The sequence below is a fragment of the Odocoileus virginianus genome, chromosome 10 (genome assembly GCF_023699985.2).
Source record: "Odocoileus virginianus isolate 20LAN1187 ecotype Illinois chromosome 10, Ovbor_1.2, whole genome shotgun sequence".
NCBI classification, from domain to species: Eukaryota; Metazoa; Chordata; class Mammalia; order Artiodactyla; family Cervidae; genus Odocoileus; species Odocoileus virginianus.
Genome location: NC_069683.1, coordinates 11,154,378 through 11,165,544, shown reverse-complemented (window position 1 = coordinate 11,165,544; position 11,167 = coordinate 11,154,378). Strand labels below are relative to the sequence as shown.

The window sequence follows — 11,167 nt, the reverse complement described above, 5'->3', positions numbered from 1 at the left end:
GCAGGTGGATTCTTTACCACTTGAGCCACCAGGGAAATATTACTCATTTCTTTAGTATTGAAATTCTGTAAAGGAGAAAAACCAACATCATTAACACTCTGCAGAATGTTCTGGAGTGAATTACACATTTGGGAAATGGATTGGAGGTGAGGATAAGATAGGAAAAATTTTTCTTTCTGTATAGCCCAGAATTTCCTTCATTCGTAATAAATACTCTGTACCTTGGACAGCAAGAAGATCAAATCAGTCAATCCTAAAGGAAATCTACCTTGAATATTCATTTGAAGTACTGATGCTAAAGCTTTGGCCACTTGATGCAAAGAGCTGACTCATTGTAAAAGACCCTGATGCTGGGAAAGATTGAGGAGAATAGGAGAAGGAGGCAACAGAGGATGAGATGGTAGGATGGCATCACCAACTCAATGAACATGAGTTTGAGCAAACACTCAACAACCCATTATGTTAGCTTTCTATTGTTAAGTATGGAGAAGGAAATGGCAACCCACTCTAGTACTCTTGCTGGAGAATCCCTTGGACAGAGGCGCCTGGTGGGCTACAGTCCATGGGGTCGCAGAGTCGGACACGACTGAGCGACTCACACACACGCACAGACATTGCTAACTAACATTACCGCACACTTAGCACCTTAAAGCAGCATGTATTTCTTCTTTAGGTCAGGAGCACAACACAGCATGGTGGGTCCTCCACTTAGTCTCACAGGCTAAACTCAATATACAGCCCAGAATGGGCTGTTATTTGGAGGCTTTGAGAAAAAAATTTATTTCCAAACTTTCTCAGCTCGTTGGTAGAATTCTGTTCCTTGAGGTTGTAGGACTGAAGTAGGTCACTGTTTTGCTGCTGTTTGTTGGCTGAAGTCCTCTCTCAGCTGCTAGAACTGCCTACGTTCCCACACATGGCCCCTCTTCAAGTCTGCAAGGCCGTGTCAAATCTCTGGTGCATAGAATCTCTGACTTCCCAGCCTCTGAACTCTTGATCCAGATTTAAAGGGCTATGTGATTAGGTCAGACCACCTCTCTGTATCTTGATGTCAACTGATTTGAGAATTCAATTAAATCTTCAAAATCCGGTCTCAACAACATTAGTGTTTGACTGAATAACTGGGAGCAGCTTTGTATGCACAAGAAGCCAAGAATTTGGAGGACCAGCTTACAATTCTGTCTGTCACCCTCAGCATGTTCTCTCACTTAACAATGTAACTAATGAAATTCAGATATAAGAACTGTGGTCTGTTAATTCCCAGTTTCTTTTGATACAAAAGATACTTCTTAAAAGCACCTGCATCTTTCAGGGATGTTCAGAAATATCTTCCAGTTCACATACAGTTCTCTGAAAGAGATTGAGTGATTCTGCTCATACAGACTGTTTCTCAGCCTGAAGCCATAATCTTCAAGAAATACAAAGTATTTGATATAAATCTGTTTTACTAGGGAAGGGTTGGAAATAGTCTTCCTTTCAGAAAAAGTTAAACTTTAGTAGAATATTTTACCTCACATAAACATAAAACATCTAAAAAATACAGATGGGCTGGTAGAAGAGAGAAAAATAATCTATAATTCCTTCACACAAATATAGCCCTTTAAATATTTTGGTGTATTTTCTTTCAATCTCTTTTCTAAAAGATTGAAGCCATTTTTTATAGTTACTATTTCTTTAGAAGAATGATCTACAGAAATGGAATTTCTTAGCAAAAGATTGAAGATTTTATTTTAATCCTAACTTTGTACACTTTCTGGAATGTTTGTCAAAGTATCTCCCTTTGGTCTTTTAAAAGTCACTTCATTCTCCATTGTTGAAATTGAATTGGGAATAAAATATTGATTAGTTGCAACTATTGACTACTCACTGACTCTCTTTGCACCCAGGAAAGCAAGGTGAAGTGTTCTCATGAGAGTTGTGAGGGAAAGAAATGTGGGACAAAGACTCCACCAGTGATGTTTGAAAAGATATTTCAAGGACAGTGAAAATCGGGCAAATCCTTCACTCGTCCACCACAATAAAAAGAAGCTAACTTTAAATGAGGAGACCTCACATACACAACACCACAGTCTCTTTTGAGTGACGTTTATCAGTCAAATGCTCTGGTAGCTAGAAAGTTAGGTGAGCTATGAAATATGATAGCTCAGAGTCACTTTTGTGCAACAGCAGCTTAAAAACATTTTTATGTCATAAGCTGGCCATGAAGAGATCGTTTTAGATCACCTACATCAAACAGATCTCCTTTTTTTGTTTTGACTGTGGCTTGGCAGACAAAGGCCATGATCTTTAGTCATGTTTGCTTGTGTCTTGATTTTCACTTTGAGCCCCACATGGTATATGCTGCAGCTGTTCTTTTGAAAGATTTATGTGTGTGCTGTCTCTTCCTTTTCTTCCACCTCGAGGATGGGGAACAGGCCCAAGGGTGGATGTTAACCAACGTGGTATAATGGAAATGGCATAACTTACAGAAACAGCTAGACAGGATTTCACATGCTTGTTCTTTCAGGTACTAGCTATAGGACCAGGGGCAAGAGATTTGTTTAATTTTTAATGAGCCTTTGCTTTCTCATTTGCTAAATGGAAATGTTGATGTATAATTAGAGGTTGTAATTATACTGAGATGCTGTTTGTAATAAACTGTCCAAGACTTTACTATTCCAAAATGACGATGCCTCTTGGTCCCTAGGTGAGGACTTCTGTCCCAGTACATTCAACTTCCACCCCAAGACTAACTGACTATCTCTGAATTATTTCTGGGGGTTCCAGGTGCATCTCTCATCTGCCTAGGCAAAAATTGGTCCATGAATTTATGCTTTGGCTTTCTAGGTCTTTTATTTATTTGCTCAACAAATATTATTAAGGTCTTTTTTGTTTGTTTGTTTGTTTTTTAAACTTTATTCATCCACACTGTTCTGGAGAAAGGCAGGCTCACTTTAATATGCTATCCTCTCGGGCTTCTGCCAGTTCTCACTCCATGCATTTCTGCTTATCCCACTCCTTTTTCTCCTCAGCTGCTATCCTCCTCTCTTCTTCTGCCCAGGGTTTCGGGTAATTGTAGCGCCTGGCTCCGTAGGCCACGCTGAGGAACAGGGCAGAGTAACTGCCCAGCTTGATGAGCGGAGAGACCTGCACCAGCGAAACCATCCTGACCATGACCCTCCCACCGGAAGCCCAATTCGGACCCAACAAATACTATTAAGGTCTTATCATATGCCAGAGCTTCCCAGGTGGCACAGTTGTAAAGAATCTGCCTGCTAATGCAGATGGAGACATAAGATAACATGAGTTCGATCCCTGGATCGGGAAGGTTCCCTAGAGTAGGAAATGGGAACCCACTCCAGTATTCTTGCCTGGAAAATTCCATGGACAGAGGAGCCTGGCGGGCTACAGTCCCTGTGGTCGCAAAGAGTCAGATATGGCTAAGCACGCACACACTCACGCTACTATGTGCCAGGTACTGAGAAGCAATGAACAAGACAAGTATGGTTCCTGCATTCACAAAGATGGCATTCTAATGAGAGGGAAGGTACGAAAACAAGAAAAGTATGTCAAGCAGTGATGAATACTACCCAGGAATATAAAACAGGTTTGGGTTAGAAGATGTAGAATGGGGAAGTGGGGGTACCTAAGGCTTCTCTGGGGAGGAATTGTTGAGAATGTCTGCCTCATAACTGCCATAATCACTTCTGCTGATGCTTTCTTGGGCTGCCTATGGTCTGTGGCTGGAGGGAATTGGCACTGCTGTGGAAGGAGTGGATCTCTGTCACCCAAACTGTTTATTGCTCAGTCTCCCAATTCTGCTTAACTGCCTCACTTGGTTCCCAAAGCACAGTTCTCCAGTCCTTCATAGAACCAGACTATCTACATTTCTTGCCCTTCACCTGATGCCAAAAGCTCAGCCTCTCAGTACACTGGTGCCAAATTAAATCTCAGAGAGGGTTTTGGGTGAAGTAGAAAAGAACAGCTTTATCGCTTTGCCAGGCAAAGGAGGACACAGTGGGTTTTGTGTCCCAACCCAGGAGGATTTGATGAAGAGTTTTATAGCAGTAGTTCAAGGATGGCACTGTGGGTCTCAGATGGTGGTCACCTAACCTTGTTGCCCTTCTCTTGTCCCTTGAATCTTGCATCAAGTGGCTTGGCTGCTCCTCTCTCAATCAGCAACTGTTTGAATCTGCTCTTTGGAACTCGGAGAAGGTCACGGAGGTTGGTCTTTCCTACAGGAAATGGGGGACTATAAAAGGCCTCCATGCCCAGGACCCCTACAGGGACCCACTTGACTTTATACTTTCTATTCCAAGGTATTCAAGCATTCATCTGGACTCAATCCTTCTTCTACCCCTTTCCTCTCAGGCTCATTCCATTCTGCAAAGACAGCTCCTTCCTTCTTGTGTGCTGTGTGTTCAATTGTGTCCAACTGTTTGCTATCCCATGGACTGTAGCCCACCAGGCTCCTCTGTCCATGGAATTTTCAGGCAAGAATACTGCAGTGGGTTGCCATTTCCTACTCCAGGGAATCTTCCCAACCCAGGGATCGAACCCAGGTCTCCTGCATTGCAGGCAGAATCTTTTACCACTGAGCCATCTGGGAAGCCTTCTTAGATTAAAATTAAAGCTCTCCTTATCAATTCAGGGTTCTGGCTGCTTTGACACAGGGAGCATTGTGTCCACCACCCAGGTACTCCCCAGGAAGAAGTACAGCCTCAGGGTAAGATCCTGAGATCAGAGCCAGAGTAGCTGGGTTTGATACTGGCTTTCCTCCTTGCTAGTTTTGTGACCAGCCTCTGTCTCAGTGTCCCTAACTGTTAAAGGAACTAGAAGAAAAGCTCTACCCTACAGGGTCCTGGTGAGGATGAAACAAAGTTATACAGACCAAGTGTTTTCAACCGTGACTGACAAATAGTACATGGCAGAGTTATATCACACAAATCTAAAAGACCTTCAACAGTGGGTTCATTGCAAGGGCTCAACATGGATCCTTGTGTTAGATGCTCAGTTATATCTGACTTTTTGTGACCCCCTGGACTGTAGCCCGCCAGGCTCCTCTGTCCATGGGATTTCCCAGGCAAGAATACTGGAGTGGGTTGCCATTCCCTTCTTCAGGGGATTTTCCCTACCCAGGAATTGAACCTGGGTCTCCCACATTACAGGCAGATTCTTTACCATCTGTGCCACCAGGGAAGCTTAACATAGATCCTAACTGATTTGAAATAAAGCAGAAACAAAAGATGACAGGAATCAAAATTTGACGCTTAAAGTCTGGATAGAGAGAGGGGGGTCCTAAATGAAGCAAATTGCTACAGTGACCAGGCCTTGTTAGAGTAGGAGAACTTCCTAAGTATTAATGACTTGTAAAGACAAGGAAAACAGCCAATGAAAGGCAAGTTGAAAGTAAGAAAGCTTGCCTCTGAGTAAATTGCACATTGAACATTGTACATTTTTGTTTGGGGGCAGTTGGAAGAGTTTCCCTTAAAAAAATATTACGTGATTCACTCCCGGTTGGAAACCCCTTGGAAAAAGAGGAAAGAAACCTAAGGACCTTCTGGGTCAGTCAGCTGTCGATGTTCATTAAAAGTCATTGTGTGTTTAAAAATGTGCAATGTGCAAGTTATGAATTAAGTTTTATTTGGGGCAAAATAAGGACTGCAGCCCTCAAGAGAGCAACTCAGATAGCTCTGAGAAACTGCTCCGAAGAGGCAGAGGAGAAAGTCAGTATATGTGTGATTTTGGTGAGTACGTATTTTTCTAGAAGATTTTTGCTAGTCTCGTGACAGTTTCTGCTAGTCACAAAGAGCAGTCGTTACTCTGAACGATTTGCTTTTCTAGATATTAGGAGATACAAAAATTGGATTCCTAAAGTCACCTCCTGAAAATATCTATCTGAAGACCTGTTCTGCCAGTATTTTTCCTGAGCACAGAGTGCCTCATTTCTGCTCTCCAGAAAGTCAGCAACTGCATCAGCACATGATTTGATCCTTATAGAGGCGGATGGCAAGTGCCCGTGGCAAGCGCCAGTCTGTGGTTGACCCAGCTATATTGTAGGATGTCAGTGATTTAAACTTGGTCTTTAATAAAGCTCATTTGCTCATTGCCCAGGTAAGCTAGCAGCCCTTTGCTTGGTAGTTTAACTTCTCTCTCTCTCTCTCTTCACTGTTTAAAGCCAGCTTTGCTGGTATAGACAAGGACTTATATCCCACCTTGAATGATGGCCAGGTGGGAGCTAATGCCTCACCTGCATGGACTGGCCACCAAAAGGCATCAGGTCATCCCCGAAATCCCGCACAGAGAAGCCAGCCCTTGGAGATTGCTCCCATTGGGTCCCCTCGGTTACCAGATTGTCCTGAAGCGGTTTTCAAACTGTGAAACTCATAAAGTGAAATTTATTACACTTTTCTGTATTTTACTAGAGTTGGAGCGTTCAGATAAAATTTACTGAGTAGATGTAAAACTCCGTTGATAGGAAAATGAACTATTTTCACAGGCACTCTCACTGAGTGGTTTTGTTCACTGTACTGAATCCAGACCTTCCTAGAAAGCTATCCTCCTCTTTCAGCATAACTGAGGACAGGTAAATATAACAACTCCAGCTTTGCAGCCCTATGGCCAAAGCTGACAGGCATAATCTGACCTGCCATTCAAGGGCCTCCACCAATTCTGCTCCTGTTAGCACTCACTATCAGAGATGAAACATGTCGCCATTCTTCTGTTCTGAAGAGGGGTCACAGGTGGTGATGAGAAGCGCAGCATGCTGAGGAGGGTACCTCTGGGAAATGAAGATGGGCATGGCGGTGGGCTGGGAAGGGTGGTTGTGGGGTCACCCCAGTCCTTAAAGGAGCATTTAATTGGACGGGATTTTTAAATTCTCCTGGGATGTTGTCCTCGTGATCAGAATTCATCAAAGTTCAAGAAAAGTCCTGTGGGGCTTTAATAAAGCCTTTATTTCCCCCAAGAGTTTTCCCTATGTTATCCTCATCAAAATCTCACAGAAAGAATGGGAGAAAGAAAGGAAGGGTGGGATGGGGGGAAGAAGGAAATGAAGAAAGGAACAAAGAAAGAAAGAAGAAATGGTAGAAAGAGGTGGAAAGAATTTTAAAAATTCACCTTTAGGAAGAAGTCTTCCTGACTGAATTTCTTCCATGATACGTGTTTATATGTGCTGGACAATAAACATGGCTCATTTGAGAATGTCTCTCATGCACTAAAGCAGTGTTTCCCCAAGTGTAAAATGCTTGCTAGCGATGTACATGATGTTTTAGGTGAGACATGGAGGAATTTATTTTAGTAGTTATGATTTATTTTAATAAAGATTAGAAAAAATACTGGTTTTCCATTTATAGCAGTGACAAAATCTATTTTTAAAAAGAAACATATTTAGTAAAAAATAACCTATATAAAGAAAAAATAATAATGATGCATAATGTAAACCCTATTAAATGTGTCTGGAATGTCTGAAGTTCGTGACACTGTAGACATCTGGGAGAAAAAAAATGATATTATCTGTAACTTCATCTTTCATTATTTGTGTCCCTTCCCCATGTCACAACTCCTCGTGGAATAGGTAGCACTATGCATTCTCCACCCCATTTTATCTCTCTCTTGGGTCCATGAGAAGACAAGTCCTTGCCTTCTCTCTTCATAGTGAGGCCCTATGACTAATCCTGGTTACTGAAATGTAGCAAGAAGAGACGTTTATCCCTAAACTATGATCCTCTGCTTGTCTTCTCTGTTTATCAGACGACTGACCACAGACAGTGTGGCCAAAAATTGTCCAGGTGTTTATAGGGCTTCCCTAATAGCTCGTTGGTAAAGAATCTGCTTGCAATGCAGAAGACCGTGGTTCAATTCCTGGGTCAGGAAGACCAGCTGGAGAAGGGATAAGCTACCCGCTCCAGTATTCTTGGGCTTCCCTGGTCGTTCAGCTGGTAAAGAATCTGCCTGCAATGCGGGAGACCTAGGTTTGACCCCTGGGTTGGGAAGATCCCCTGGAGAAGGGAAAGGCTACCCACTCCAGTATTCTGGCCTGGAGAATTCCATGGACTGTACACCCCATGGGGTCGCAAAGAGTTGGACACGACTGAGTGACTTTCACTTCACTTCACTTCACTTCATTTTGCTATCGTATCCTGGGTAAAACCATCACAGGAGCACTTAACAATACCACAGGACAGATTTATATATATGCCCCACGGAGGTAAGGCAGTAATGTCAAGGGATTATTGAGGCCAAATGAAAGTATAATAAAGACAAAGGCAGCAGCAATGTTTATGCAGTGTGTGTTGCCTGCCAGGGGTTGTGTTAAATCCTTCACTTGCGTTATCTTCTACAATCCTCACCACAGGCCAATAAAGAAAGAAACTAAAATTTCAGACTTCAAATCACCAACCCAGGCTTTGCTCTTGTCAGATTCAGAACTAAAATATAGGAAACTCAAAGTGGAGGTCAACTTAACTAGGATATGCCATCTAAATAGATTCAGGGATGGGAAAAGTAGAAGCAAAGCAATAGAGAGAGAAGTTCAAGATGGCATCACAGTGTCCCCCCACTCCAGCACACCAGGTAAAAGGAATATTCATCTTAACCACAACACAGACTATTTGGTATCCTGGTGAAAACAAATATTTCCATTATTATCATGTTGAGTTTATGATGCTGGTGGATCTCTGGTTGAAATCAAGTACCTAAAAATTCTAGTTTAGTCTACTCAGAAATAAAGATTCAGGTGTCACTGGTGTTAAGAAGGTAAATAAAACCCGAGAACAGGTCAAAGTTATTTAGGGAGAGACCCCAGAGTGAGGCTGTAAGAACACCAGTGACAGAGCTTGAAGCCACCTTTTTCTTTAAAGAGAGGAAAAAAAGAAGAGAAGGAATCACAAAGAAACCTTCAAAGAATTAAGGGATACTATTTACTGAGTGTAATTCAGCTCGTTAGATATTCTTTCAGTGCCTGTGAAGTGTAAGGCACCATGCTAGGTTCAGCAGGTGATTCTGTCTACAAGACAGAATCCTAAATTCCTAAATACTTTTCCTTCTATCCAGGAAGAGCATCCTATACATATGGTAATACAGGATGAGAAAGAGAGAAAGTATGCACAGTCAATTTCAAAGATGGTTTTACCTCCAGCTGCCCTTTGAGATTGGATATACACAGGAGACCACTTAGATCAAATGGATTAAATGAGCTTAAACAAGTAAGTAGGAAAATCAGTAAATAACTATTCCCACCAAAATTGCCCTACTTTTCATTCTTTTTCCTTTCTTTCCCAGATTAGTTGCATCAATTGCTCTGGCAGAATTGCCTCCCCAGCCTAGGCCTCCCAGATGGCTCCGGTGGCAAAGAACCCACCTGCCAATGCAGGAGACATAAGAGATGGGGGTTCAATCCCTGGTCAGGAAGATTCCCTGGAGGAGGAAATGGCAACTACTTCAGCATTCTTGCCTAGAGAATCCCATGGACAGAGGAACATGGTGTGCTACAGTCCATGGAGTTGCAAAGAGTTGGACGTGACTTTGCATGCATGTAAGCCTAGATATCCATCGAAACTATCTCGGAGAGCACTTGTTTCCATGGATCTAAAGGACCATAGAACTACGAGTCATTGTGTCCCAAGCTACCTATTTTTACGGATGTGGAAAAACAAATCAATGGGGAGCTGAAATGAGTGATGTACTCAGATTGTTGGTGATAAACCAAGCCGGGAATCCCAAGCTCCTGCTTTCAAATTCAACACGTTCTCTCCTACCACACTTTCTCTTTGTCCACAGCTATTCAGCTAATTGTCTAGTCTCCCACAAGAAATATTTCTAAGTATTTTCCTTCTATAGATTCTAGTTACCTACTTTCAAGAATACAATAATTGATCAATCACTGGGTCAGGTTCAGTCCTTTTATTTGAAGCCAGATCATGAAACAAAATTTGGACCCAGGCTGTTCCCAGAGAAGCTATTATCTAACAAATAACATATTATCTATTTTTAAACTTTAGAATCTTTTTCAGGATTCACAAGTTGGGGGTTTATGGGCAGAAGGATGGATAGAACAGAAGGCATCAGAGAAGATCAATACTTTTTCATCTTATAACCCTTGAACTGGGGATGTTGTATCTTTTTTCTTATTTACCCACAGTAATTACTTTAGCAAAGGACACGATTTGTATTGACGCAGTAATAACTCATGAACATATATTATTAGAGGATGAAAGCTACATTGAATCAAGTGGTGTTGAATTAAAGGGAAAATGGTTAAAGAAATTCACTCTGGGGCTGAAAGATTATATGTCAAGCTATAGCCTAAAGTGAATTTTTATAGCTAAGTTATAAACCCTTGGAAATACTGAGACACTTCACTGCAGCTGGCATCTTTACGATTAGATCAAGAGAAGTACCATATTTAGAAACTACCAGATTTTCTCCAGCAGCAATAGCAGTTTGGGGCACATCCAAGCAAATGAGGGAGAAAAGTTGTGATGAAAGGGAAACTCCATGCATTTGAGACCATTCTGTGAATAAAGGAGAAAAATGAGCTCAAGACCAAAACAAAAGAAGTGGGGATGGTAGGGTTGGGATAAGAAACCAAGGAGATGTTGGGTAAGAAAGAGGGAAATATGTGACTAGAAGAGGAGAATGAAGCAGAAGGACAAAGGAAAATATAAAAAGGCAGAGACACTGGGATCATTTGAACATCAAAATAATAGCAGATTAGAACCTATTTCAGATACTATTGAATAAGATAAGAATCCATGAGTCTCTTCTGATACAAATTAGTAAGTACATAAACAGGGGAAAAGGAAAAGCTCTTCCTTATGATAGAATGCCAACTAATCAATTTGAAACGAATAATGAAATTCTAAAAATCACCATTTGGCAACCATCATAGTACTAACTGATACAACTAAGAATCATCAATACACTGGCTAAAAAATGCAGGATGATTTTGATAGGAAACAGCATTCTCATAGTGAATTGTGATATTGTGATTTATAATAAGAAATATATAATTAAAAATATATAATAAGAAATGTGAAAGTGTTTAGTCACTCAATTGTGTCTGACTGTCTGTGACACCATGGGCTATAGGCACCGGGCTCCTCTGTCCATGGAGTTCTCCAGGTAAGAATACTGGAGTGGGTAGCCGTTCCCTTCTCCAGGGGAAATTTCTGACCCAGTAATCGAACCT

General features: G+C 41.6%; 1 pseudogene; it reads right to left on the bottom strand.

The window, feature by feature from the left end:
* Positions 1-2,964: 2,964 nt before the first annotated feature.
* Positions 2,965-3,141, bottom strand: LOC110132558 (ATP synthase subunit e, mitochondrial pseudogene; annotated as a pseudogene).
* Between the last annotated feature and the right edge of the window lie 8,026 nt (positions 3,142-11,167).